Source organism: Triticum dicoccoides, chromosome 2A, assembly GCF_002162155.2.
Source record: "Triticum dicoccoides isolate Atlit2015 ecotype Zavitan chromosome 2A, WEW_v2.0, whole genome shotgun sequence".
NCBI classification, from domain to species: domain Eukaryota; kingdom Viridiplantae; phylum Streptophyta; class Magnoliopsida; order Poales; family Poaceae; genus Triticum; species Triticum dicoccoides.
In genome coordinates, this window is record NC_041382.1 from 182,626,150 (window position 1) to 182,638,740 (window position 12,591).

General features: G+C 49.0%; 1 non-coding gene across 1 annotated transcript; it reads left to right on the forward strand.

The window, feature by feature from the left end:
• Window positions 1–399: 399 nt before the first annotated feature.
• LOC119359885 lies at window positions 400–491 on the forward strand. Its single transcript, XR_005172715.1, has one exon. It is a non-coding gene; the product is annotated as a small nucleolar RNA SNORD96 family (small nucleolar RNA).
• Window positions 492–12,591: the final 12,100 nt, after the last annotated feature.

The following is a 12,591-nucleotide window of genomic DNA, read 5'->3' on the forward strand; positions in this document are numbered from 1 at the left end:
CCCCTACGCCCTCGCTGACCCGACGCCCTCGCCGCCCCAACGCCCTCGCCGGCCCGGCGCCCCGCCGTCCTGATGCCCTAGCCACCCCGACACCCCGCCACCCCGGTGCCCCGTCGACCCACTCTGGTGAGCTCCCCCCTATTTTTTTCTATTTTTTCTACTGCTAGTAATTAGGTTTACTGTTAGTTTCTTTTTTTTCTACTGCTACTAATTAGTTTAGTTAGTACTGTTAGTTAGGTTAGTTTGATTTTCTAGGTTAGTTTGATTTTCTAAGTTGGCTAGGTTAGTTATCTTTAGACTAGGTTAGTGTCACTCATGTCTTCTTTTGTCAGATTTTGTTTTCTGTAGTAATTTAAGTTCTGTTTTGTTGCCTTGTTTGTTTGAGTTTGTGTTTATTTTTGTCCGGTGATGAAAAACCTATTCATCATACCATCTTTAGCGACTGATTGGTCGTTGTGCGCCCATGCTGTCATTCTACAATTCTAAGGACAAATTGAACATCTTAGCGTAATTTTTCTGAGTACTTCTGAAGTTATGCTATGACGATCTGCAATTCTGATGTCCACATTGATGTCTACTGTTCTTCTTGTAGACGTTGTTGGGCCTCCAAGTGCAAAGGTTTGTAGGACAGTAGCAAATTTCCATCAAGTGGATGGCCTAAGGTTTATTAATTCGTGGGAGGCATAGGATGAAGATGGTCTCTCTCAAACAACCCTGCAACCAAATAACAAAGAGTCTCTTGTGTCCCCAACACACCCAATACAATGGAAAATTGTATAGGTGCGCTAGTTCAGCGAAGAGATGGTGATACAAGTGCAATATGGATGGTAGATATAGGTTTTTGTAACATGAAAATATAAAGACAGCCAAATCATAAAAGTGAGCGAAAACGGTATTGCAATGCGTTGAAGCAAGGCCTAGGGTTCATACTTTCACTAGTGCAAGTTCTCTCAACAAGGATAACATAATTAGATCATATAATTATCCCTCAACATGCAACAAAGAGTCACTCCAAAGTCACTAATAGCAGAGAAAAAAGGAAGAGATTATTGTAGGGTACGAAACCACCTCAAAGTTATTTTTCCCATCAATCCATTGGGCTATTCCTATAAGTGTCACAAACAGCCCTAGAGTTTGTGGTAAAATAACACCTTAAGACACAAATCAACCAAAACCCTAATATCACCTAGATACTCCAATGTCAGCTCAAGTATCTGTGGGTATGATTATACGATATGCATCACACAATCTCAGATTCATCTATTCAACCAACACAAAGAACTTCAAAGAGTGCCCCAAAGTTTCTACCGGAGAATCAAGACGAAAACATGTGCCAACCCCTATGCATAAGTTCACAAGGTCACAAAACTCGCAAGTTGATCACCAAAACATACATCAAGTGGATCACGTGAATATCCCATTGTCACCATAGATAAGCACATGCAAGACATACATCAAGTGTTCTCAAATCCTTAAAGACTCAATCCGATAAGATAACTTCAAAGGGAAAACTCAATTAATCACAAGGAGATAGAGGGGGAGAAACATCATAAGATCCAACTATAATAGCAAAGCTCGCGGTACATCAAGATCGTTCCATATCAAGAACACGAGAGAGAGATAAAACATATAGATACTGGAACATACCCTCAGCCCCGAGGGTGAACTACCCCCTCCTCGTCATGGAGAGCGCCGGGATGATGAAGATGGCCACCGGTGATGGATCCCCCTCCGGCAGGGTGCCGGAACAGGGTCCCGATTGGTTTTTGGTGGCTATAGAGGCTTGTGGTAGCGGAACTCCCGATCTAGGTTATTTTCTGGAGGTTTCTGTATTTGTAGGAATTTTTGGCGTCGGTCTCACGTCAGGGGGGGTCTCCGAGTCATCCACGAGATAGGGGGGCGCGCCCAGGGGGTAGGGCACGCCCTCCACCCTCATGGATGGCTCGGGACTCTTCTGGTCCCAACTCTTTTACTCCGGGGGCTTCTTTTGGTCCATAAAAAATCATCAAAAATTGGCACGTCAATTGGACTCCGTTTGGTATTCCTTTTATGTAAAACTCAAAAACAAGGAAAAAAACAAAAACTGGCACTGGGCTCTAGTTTAATAGGTTAGTCCCAAAAATCATATAAAATAGCATATAAATGCATATAAAACATCCAAGATGGATAATATAATAGCATGGAACAATCAAAAAGTATAGATATGTTGGAGACATATCACACATTGGCTATGCCGTAATTTTGGAGACTGAATTTTATGGCGAAATGTTAATCGGCCTAGAACTTTTCAAATGGGCTATCCTTTTGGTGGATCTTGAGTTGCATACTGCTACTTGTTTGATCATAAGCATAATCCTATCTACCTAGAAAGCATTGGCTGGCGGCTCAACCATTTGTTATGAAACTCTTTAAATATTCTTATTTGAACTCAGGAATATATGTAACATTTCTGGTTGATTTTTCTTTCCTAATTGGAGATTGTTGTTTGTGGATCTCGGAGATGACTTGTGATGTTAAAAAGTAGTGGCCTCATTCATACATTGATGAGATCTATATTATCACTCTTAGTGATCTGTCCGACAACATATCCAACTTTTTTATGTTTGTGTTTTTGGTGATATTTCTGTTATCTAGACACAAATGTTCATAAATTGTTTATTTGCTTTGATCTTTGTTGTTAATTTTTGGTTTAAAATCTTTCTCTATGAAGAGAGTACAAGCAGATCTTTGTTGTTATCTGGACACTTTTGCTTTGATCTTTAGACTAGGTTAGTTAGGTTGGTTAGGTTAATTAGCTTGTAGGTTAGTTAGGTTAGTTTTGTTAACCAGATCTAGTTTTAGTTTTACTAATTTCTACTCCTAGAAAACAACCATGTAAATGATTAGGGTTAGGATTAGGATGCATATGCATCCCTTTTCTTTTGTTTCTTGAAAATCAGAAAAGAAAAAGAAAAGGCAGGTTTATTCATCATTTTCAATTAGTTGGCTAATGGTTTCTAGAATTATTTGACCATGGGCATGGACAGGTAGCAACTAGGAAAGGTAGAATTTTTGCATAAAGGGTTTTTGATGGATTTGACCAATATTTTGAACATGAACGTGTGTTGAAACTCTTATATATGGACAATATATATCCAATGAGCATCCCTAAATTTTCCCAAATATTTTTGAAACACTAAAATAATTTTAACCTATTAAAGACCATTTCTGGCCTTAAGAAAAAGCCTTTAATTAGTTCGTTAGTTATTTTTTAGGTTAATTACTTAGTTAGTTAATTTTTTTAGGTGTTGTTTTCACCCACCAAATTTTTCATTATGTTGTACTAATTTCGTTTACTCTTTGTCATTGCAAGTGTTGACAGATGGTGGGCGCAGGTCGAGAGTGCCCCGAGCCTCCTTCCTCGGTGCATGCTAGGAGGGGTGGCTATATTGCACCCCAGCAGCTTCGAAGAGCGCTCTTAGACAGCATGACGACACCGGCGAGTGCTTCTTCTTCGCCCGGGAGAGGTTGGGGGAAGACGAAGAGGGGTGGAGCTAGAGGTGGACGTGGCGGCGGGAGAGGTAGGAAGCCTGTTGTGCCTTCCTTGCCTCCACCCCTAGCTGTTTCTCCAGACCACCGGAGTGCTCCGTCTCAGGTGGACCCGTCAGACTTGGACCCGTCTCGGACTCCGGTCCACGAGCCTCGGGCTGACGAGCCTCGGGCCCCAGAGTCTTCGTCCCACGAGACTCAGGCCCCGGAGTCTTTGTCCCACGAGACTTCGGCCCCGGAGTCTTCGTCCCACATGACTCTGGAGACTAGTGGCCATGTTGATGGCAAGGAGACCTGGTCTGATGATAGTTTTAGCGAGGGCGAGCTGGTTGAGTAGGGTAAGAAGGTCTACCAGCATGGTGGTACGAAGCTCCCGGTCGTGTCGGCGACCCGCGATCAGAGGTGGTTGATTGAGCCTAACGGGGAGAAGTAAGTGCATTTACTCTTTTTTAACCTTTGTCCTTCATGTATCTTCAAATTAATATCTAATGTGTTGGCCTTGTCATACTACAGGGGTTGGATATACGTGTCTACAGGACCAACCAGGTCCTTGGTGTGCTTTGCCAGCACCACTTCCCGGGGTGGGTCACGTTGCCCGGTGAGGGTCAGGTTCCATAGCTAGCACTGAGCTGGGAGCTGTACGTGGCTGCCCGAGCCCCGCCGGAGGAGAGGGTCGACGGTGTCTTGTGTGAGATGGTGGCCGACATTGTGAGGCAGCGGTTTTGGGTAATTTCCCCTTTATAGAATTAAAAATCAACATTACCTAGTGATTGTACTAATCAGTGTTGTCTTGTTCGATTGCAGACCTTCTACAAGTGTTCTGATGAACACGAGGCGGAGGCGGCTAGGGTTCTCGAAGCCGAGTGCAAGCGCCTACTTCAGAACTTACAGCGTGAGGCTAGGGTGCAGGCTGTTCGAGACTACTACACCTCGACTAACATTAGGAGGTCCAAGAAGAAGTGTCGTGGCAAGTATATGAGTAAGGAGAAGTACATGAAGGTAATTACCTATTCTTAAGGCCTTGTACTTAGTTTCCTTGATTTCTTTCATATGCGTAGCGCTGAAATTTCTCTTTGCCAAACTTAGGTGCCCCCGAGATGGTGTGCGGATAGGATGGACTGTTGAGAGGCGTTGGTGGATGAGTGGTGCTCTCCCCAATGCCTAGCCGAACACAACAAGGCTAGGAATAAGCATGCCCAAATGCGAGGTGTGCCACACCATCAAGGGAGCTCCAACCTATTTGAGTACGAGGATCACTGGGTATGTGGTTTGAGCCCTTAACGATTCATGCAATTTCATTCTCCAAGCTAGCTTGAGCCCTTAACTAATATGTTGTTCCTCTATTTTAGGTGAAACACAACAAGAAGGACATGCCACCGATGTACAACCTTTATGCCATGGACCATACTGCCCCGTCCAAGAAGGCCAAGGCATTCTCTAAGGACAACCTCGATCATCTACAGAGCTTCACCAACATCTCCTCCCACAACAAGCTCGTGAGGTACAAAGACTTTGGGAGTGCGACAAAAGGGGATGACTTCAACCCGATCCAGAGTCCTTTTGATACAGAGCTCGTGATGCTATCTGGCGAGGGGAGGAAACATGGCTCGGTAGCCATTGGGGATGGGCTGATACGTATAGAAGTCACCCGGAGATCAAGAAGCACCATGCGAGGTCTCTTCCTGATATACCGCCTCGACCACGGCCAGTGGAGCTCTCCATCGAGGCTAGGGCCCAGGAGCTTCTGTCGGAGGCAAACAGGCAGGCTAAGCAAAGGGAGATCAAGCTGGAGGAGAGGACAACTAGTCTGTTGGAGGCGGAGAGGAACCGGAACGACGCGTCTCACCGGGCCCTATACGAGCTCCTCGTGGTAAGTTTCTCCTACATATTAGCCAAATCATGCTCGTAATGTTTGTTTCATTACTAAGTAATATGACTGACTCATGAAAACAAAATGTGCAGTCTGTGTGCGAGAAAAACGGTCAGACCCCTCCGCCAATGCCCCAGATTGCTATAGCGGACACAGTGAGTTTCATTTGAATGTCCATTAGTTACTAGTATTCACATTTCAGTTTCATCATGCTAACGAGACATTGCAAATGATCTTTGGTGCAGCATGCCTCCCGGCAAGCATCGACCGATCCTTCTCTGTCTCGCACTGGCGCAAACCAGACCCCGACCGATCCTTCTTCGTCTGGCACTGGCGCAAACCCGACCGATCCTTCACCTCCGTGATGCCTGTAAGTTTTCTCTAGTGTTTTGCTTACAAAATGCATAAAGACCTAGACTTAGCTCCTAAAGGATCTGTACTTAGCTTTGTTTCCTCCGAAATGACCTAAGTAAGCTCTAATATGCTTACTTACCTAAGTTTGCTTAATAATGACATACACTTAGCTTACATATGTAAAAATGGCATAATTAGCTTACTTAGGTTTTAAAAAATGGCATAGTTAGCTTATTTTCCTCGAAAATGACATAATAAGCCTAATTAGCTCCAAAATGATCAATTTTACCTAAGTTAGCTCCAAAATGACCTAAGTTAGCTCTAAAATGCTAAATTAGCTCTAATATGCTTAGTTACCTGGGTTAGCTCAATAAAGACCTATAATTAGCTTACTTATGTCCAAATTGGCATAATATGCTTAGTTAACTCAAAAATGGCATAATAAGCTAGGTTAGCTCCAAAATGACCAAAGTTTACCTAGGTTAGCTCCAATATGATCCATTTTACCTAGGTTAGCTCCAATATGATCCATTTTACCTAGCTTAGCTCTAAAATGACCTACACACTTAGCATTTTTTACCTAACTTAGCTAAAAATGGCATTTTTTCCTACCTTAGTTAGAAGAAGAAGAAGATAAAGAAGAGGAGAGGAGACTAAGAAAGAGTAGATAAATTCTAGTTCTTCTTCTTCTTTTTCTAGCTAGCCTTCTTCTTCTAACTTTCTTCTTTCCCAATTTGCAGATTTGCTTTAGATGAGGAGCTTGCTTTCATGGAGTCTACTCTTTTTGTTTTGATTTTCCACGATGAACTTTGTTGGAGGAAAATTCTTATTGATATGTAATGTTGGAAACTTGTTGGATATGTGTTGTTACAAACTTGTTGGATATGTTATCGGATGTGTTGGAAACTTGTTGGATATTGATACGTCTCCAATGCATCTATAATTTTTGATTGCTCCATGCTATATTATCTACTGTTTTGAATGTTCATGGGCTTTATTATACACTTTTATATCATTTTCGGGACTAACCTATTAACCCAGAGCCCAGTGCCAGTTTCTGTTTTTACCCTGTTTTAGGGTTTCGAAGAAGAGGAAAATCAAACGGAGTCCAATTGACTTGAAACTTCACGGAACTCATTTTTGGAAGGAAAGAAACCCAGAAGACTTGGAGTGCACGTCGGGGGACCTACGAGGAGGCCACGAGGCAGGGGGAGCGCCCTCCACCCTCGTGGGCCCCTCATGGCCCCCTTGACGTACTTCTTCCGCCTATATATCTCCATATACCCTAAAACTTCCGACGAAGAGAATAGATCGGGAGTTCCGCCGCCAGAAGCCTCCGTAGCCACCGAAAGCCAATCTAGACCCATTCTGGCACCCTGTCGGAGGGGGCAATCCCTCTCCGGTGGCCATCTTCATCATCTCGGTGCTCTCCATGACGAGGAGGGAGTAGTTCTCCCTCGGGGATGAGGGTATGTACCAGTAGTTATGTGTTTGATCTCTCTCTCTCGTGTTCTTGATTTGGCATGATCTTGATGTATCGCGAGCTTTGCTATTATAGTTGGATCTTATGTTTCTCCTCCCCCTCTACTCTCTTGTAATGAATCGAGTTTCCCCTTTGAAGTTATCTTATCGGATTGAGTCTTTAAAGATTTGAGAACACTTGATGTATGTCTTGTCGTGCGTATCTGTGGTGACAATGGGATACCACGTGATTCACTTGATGTATGTTTTGGTGATCAACTTGCGGGTTCCGCCCATGAACCTATGCATAGGGGTTGGCACACGTTTTCGTCGTGATTCTCCGGTAGAAACTTTGGGGCACTCTTTGAGGTCCTATGTGTTGGTTGAATAGATGAATCTGAGATTGTGTGATGCATATCGTATAATCATACCCACAGATACTTGAGGTGACATTGGAGTATCTAGGTGACATTAGGGTTTTGGTTGATTTGTGTCTTAAGGTGTTATTCTAGTACGAACTCTAGGGCTGTTTGTGACACTTATAGGAATAGCCCAACGGATTGATTGGAAAGAATAACTTTGAGGTGGTTTCCTACCCTACCATAATCTCTTTGTTCGTTCTCCGCTATTAGTGACTTTGGAGTGACTCTTCGTTGCATGTTGAGGGATAGTTATGTGATCCAATTATGTTAGTATTGTTGAGGGAACTTACACTAGCGAAAGTATGAACCCTATGCCTTGTTTCAACGCATTGCAATACCGTTTACGCTCACTTTTATTATTAGTTACCTTACTGTTTTTATATTTTCAGATTACAAATACCTTTATCTACCATCCATATACCACTTGTATCACCATCTCTTCGCCGAACTAATGCACCTATACAATTTACCATTGTATTGGGTGTGTTGGGGACACAAGAGACTCTTTGTTATTTGGTTGCAGGGTTGCTTGAGAGAGACCATCTTCATCCTGCGCCTCCTACGGATTGATAAACCTTAGGTCATCCACTTGAGGGAAATTTTCTACTGTCCTACAAACCTCTGCACTTGGAGCCCCAACAACGTCTACAAGAAGAAGGTTGTGTAGTAGACATCAGATATGCTTGTCTATATATATCTTCAAATGTTTATGTATGTATATATATATATATGTGAAATTCTATGAAATTGAATGAATTTAAGAAAAAACAAAAAAATAGGGGCTATACAGGCTCTTTGCCGTCTGCTAGCAGACGACAAAGAGCTTTGCCATCAGCCAACAGACGGCAAAGCTACCACGTGGCAGCTACCTGTGAAACCTGGGGCACTGGCTGGCCTATTTGGTTACTTTGCCATTTGCTGACAGACGGCAAAGACCGTTGGACCTTTCCCGTCTGGCAGCGTATGGCATAGAATGCCACGTGGTAGCACCTGGGGGCTGGCCTATTTGGTTACTTTGTCATCCACTGGCAGACGACAAAGATGCAATGGTCTTTGTCGTGTGCCAACGGACGGCAAAGCACGTCGTTAACCCCCTAACAGACCTAACCTGCCGCGTGTGTCGTCCAGGCTATTTGTCGTCTGCTAGCGGACGACAAAGACCGTTTCATCTTTGTCGTCCGCCAGCAGACGGCAAAGAGCCCTTCGTCGTAGCCTAGTCATGCCTTTGCCGTCAGCCATGGCAGATGGCAAAGTGCCTGATTCCTGTAGTGCCACCTCCTCCTCCACCCACCAGGGCGCGCCGGGCACCCCTTGGCACGCCCAAGTGTCTTGTGGGCTCCCCTTAAGTCGGTTGGGGCTCTTCTTCTGGTGCAAGAAATATAAATTTTGGAAAAGATCATGTAAAAATTTCAACACAATCGAAGTTAGGATCTCCAGGAATTTAAGAATTAGTGAAGGGCCAGAAAATAGGAACGTGAAATAGAGGAGAATAGATGGATAGATCCAATCTTGGAGGGGCTCCCGCCCCTCTGTCGCCATGGAGGCATTGGACTAGAGGGGACCCTCCTCCCATCTAGGGGGGAGGTCAAGGAAGAAGAAGAAGGGGGGCTCTCTCCCCCTTGATGACACACAATTATAGGGGATCAATCGTAGTCCTTTCGATAAGTAAGAGTGCCGAACCCAACGAGTGTCGGCGTTCTGGGAACGGGGGTCCCCAGACTTGCCTGCCTGCGGCCTGTGGCGTGGCTCAAGCGGGGGCCCAGCGCGGCCCATCTTCATCAGCTCAAGCTCAAGACCCTCGCGAGGGGCCAAGCCTCGCGGGGCGGACGACAGGAAGCTTCCTCAGAGCCAGCCTCATCAGGCAGGCTCGCGAGGAGGCGGAGAGATCAAGGCAGGGGTACCTCGCGAGGAACCCGTGACGAAAACCATGACGATCGAGACCAGGCGGGCACCAGGCGGGCGCCGGCCTGTGCAGTGTCCTTGTTTCCCCTTTGGTGCAAAGGGGGCAAGCACAGGCCAAGGCATTAGGCAAAGGTTACCATTCCGGTGCAACAAGACCAAGACCAGCCGGACGGCAGGATGGAGGTCACCGTGGAGCCTAGGATGGCGTCATCACCAGTGCTTTTGGCAGCCGAAGACCACCTTTGGTCAGGATAACTTGTACTAGATGGTCCCCTTCGAAATGGCCAATTGTTGGCGCCCTTCCCGCTCATTATTTGGGGAGAGGCCCAGGGCCTCTATAAAAAGAGCTAGCCACCACACAAGGAGGGGACGACGGCTGGAAATCTGGTAGAACCATAGCAAAGAGAGAGGAAGAGGCGACTGAACTCACCCTAGCAGTTCATCGCACCAGCTCAAGAACACCTCTCGCGAGGCTGTTCTTCCCTTGTACTGTCCATCATCAGCCCCAGAGGCAATCCACCACACCACACACTGGAGTAGGGTATTACACCACAACGGTGGCCCGAACCAGTATAAACATCGTGTCCCTTGTGTTGTTCATCATTTTCATCTTAGTTCGCACGAGAGGATCGGACGTAGACCGGTAGGGGAGAGATCTCCACGCGCCGCCGACGAAACTGGTCCTCACTTTGCTGCGCGACAGCCTCGGCGTCATCGACCCTCTGTTGAAGAAGAAGCTGCTCGGCCCGGGAAGAGGACAGCTCCGCCTGTGCCGCGCCGAGGGCGGCTGCGGAGGAGTCCGCACGCCGCATTGCTTTGGTCAGTTTGGCCCTGAGGGCTGCGGTCCTGCCCTCGGCCTCGGCCTTGATCAGCCCCAACCTCGTCCCGTGTTCGCGCTCGAGGGCCGAGCGAGCTTCCGCCACGCGGCGATCGACTTCTTCCTGGGCTTGGGCTTCGTGCGCGGCAACGTCATCCTCCGCCTGGGCCACCAGGCGCTCCCTCGTCTCCAACCGCTCAAGGTCAAGGTTGCGCTCGGCGGCCTCCAGCATCAGCACCTCCTCGCGCTTCAGAAGCTCCACCCGGTCGACAGAGGCCGCCCCCATCGACTCAAGGGCCGCCTGGCGCAATTCCACTTGCTGCTCCAGGGAGTTGCTCCAGGCTTGGAGCTCCCGTGCACACTCCTCCGCATCCTTGCGCCACCGGTCTGCCTCCCGAGCCTCCTCAACGGCCAGGGAGCAGGCCTCCCGCGAAGCTGCCAGCGACGCCTCAGCCTTCACGTTGTCAAGATCACGTTGATGACGCGCGAGGGCTACGGCAACCTTTAGTTTGCACTTCTCCTCAGCAAGGCGCAAACCTTCGGCCTCGAGGCGCGCATCCTCGTCAGCAAGCTCTGCCCCGATCCGGCTCACCGCATCCGCCGCCCCCTGGAGGAACTCTTCACGAAGGGCACGACGCTCCCGAGCATGCCTGAGCACCTCTTCCACATCACCCTCTTCCGCTGGAGCATGCAGAGGGCCCGGGGCGGTAAGCCCCCTCCACGCATGGGGCAGGGGGCAGCCGTCGCCGGATGGACCGCCCTGAGAGTCCGGCCCGGCGTTGATCCATCCATGGAGGAGGAGCCAAGGACAGACCTCAGCCATTCGCCTTCTATGACCAGAGAAGGGGCATGGGGCAATCCTGACGCGCCCCAAGAAGACTCGCGAAGAAAGGGCATCGGGCGAGCAAGCTCGAGGCGCCCTATGGAGCAGATCACTCCACCAACCGGTCCAGCGGCGAGGGCGCCACCTGAGCTCGGCGGACCCGGAGCCAGCAAAGGGGGCGAAGCTGCGGGGGCTGGCTCCTGGGTCGATTCGACGGACTCAGCAAGGCGGGACCTGAAGGGCCACGATCAGCCACAAGGATAATAGAGCAAGTGAGCAGGGAAAGAAGAAGGCTTACTCGTCCATGGCAAAGTACTTCTTGCACTTCAACAAGCGGCAAGGGCGGTCGTTGCCGCCTGAGGCCTCCTTCCTCTTGCGAAGGGCCTCGAAGTCTACATGAAACCGACCCAAGCGCCTGGGGCGGGGGTCGGCCTGGGGCGCAGAAGAAGCCTCAAGATTGTCGGCGCCGGAGGAGTCAGCTTTGGGGGCACCGTCGGGCGTCGCCTCGCGAAGAACAGCTGGGGGCTCGGAGCCCCGACCTTAGGAGCCGAAGGCCAAAACCCTGCATCAACCACCGCCCAGGGCGGGCCTCGGGATATGCCGCCTTCGAGGCTTCACGCGGCGCCACCACCTCGACATCAGCCACCTCAGCTCCCGCCGGCTCTCTTCCCGCTCTGTCGCCTGGGGAGGGACCGCTGTGCGCGGCGGGGGGAGCAACCACGACAACTTGGTTCTCGCGTGGCCCCGTGAGGCCAGCCGGGCGCAGCCCCCACTTGTCGAAGCTAGGCATCTGCTTCACGAAATCGGCCCTGCCGGAACAAAGGTACATAAGGACGCCACCGCTCCGTAGGCTGCTTGGGGAAGGATCACCAGTCAAGACCGAATCACCGTCTGCAGCACTTCGGGCGCCAAATCCTCCTCCTGAAGCCGCATGCGGTCTTTGCGCCCCGCAAAGTCCCACATCCGGCGAGAGTGGCGCTGGAGAGGAGCAATGCGACACAGAAGGAACTCCCTCATCACCTTGGGCACTGTCACATTGTGCGCCCTCAAACTTTCGAAGCGGCGCCAGACAAAAGCGAGCCGGGGGCTCGCGAGCGGTTCATGACCCCAGCCTGGGTTGGGAACAGCAGGCAAGGTCGGGTGCGAGAGCAAGGGGCTGGGCACCCCGACGTCCATGTACAGCCACCGCTCTTTGAACCTGGCCTGAGAAGGCGGAAGGCCGAAGTCAATCCCTGAAGCAGCCGTCTCAGGCACGGCGAAGAAGCTTACACACCCCGAGCACTGAGTGGGATCGCTCAGGCGCAAGGAGAAGAAGTGGCGCATCAGGGCAACAGAAGGAGGGATGCCTATCATTGCCTCGCACACGAAAGCAAAGACGGCCAAGAGGGTAATGGACTCCAGCCCGAGGTGCATC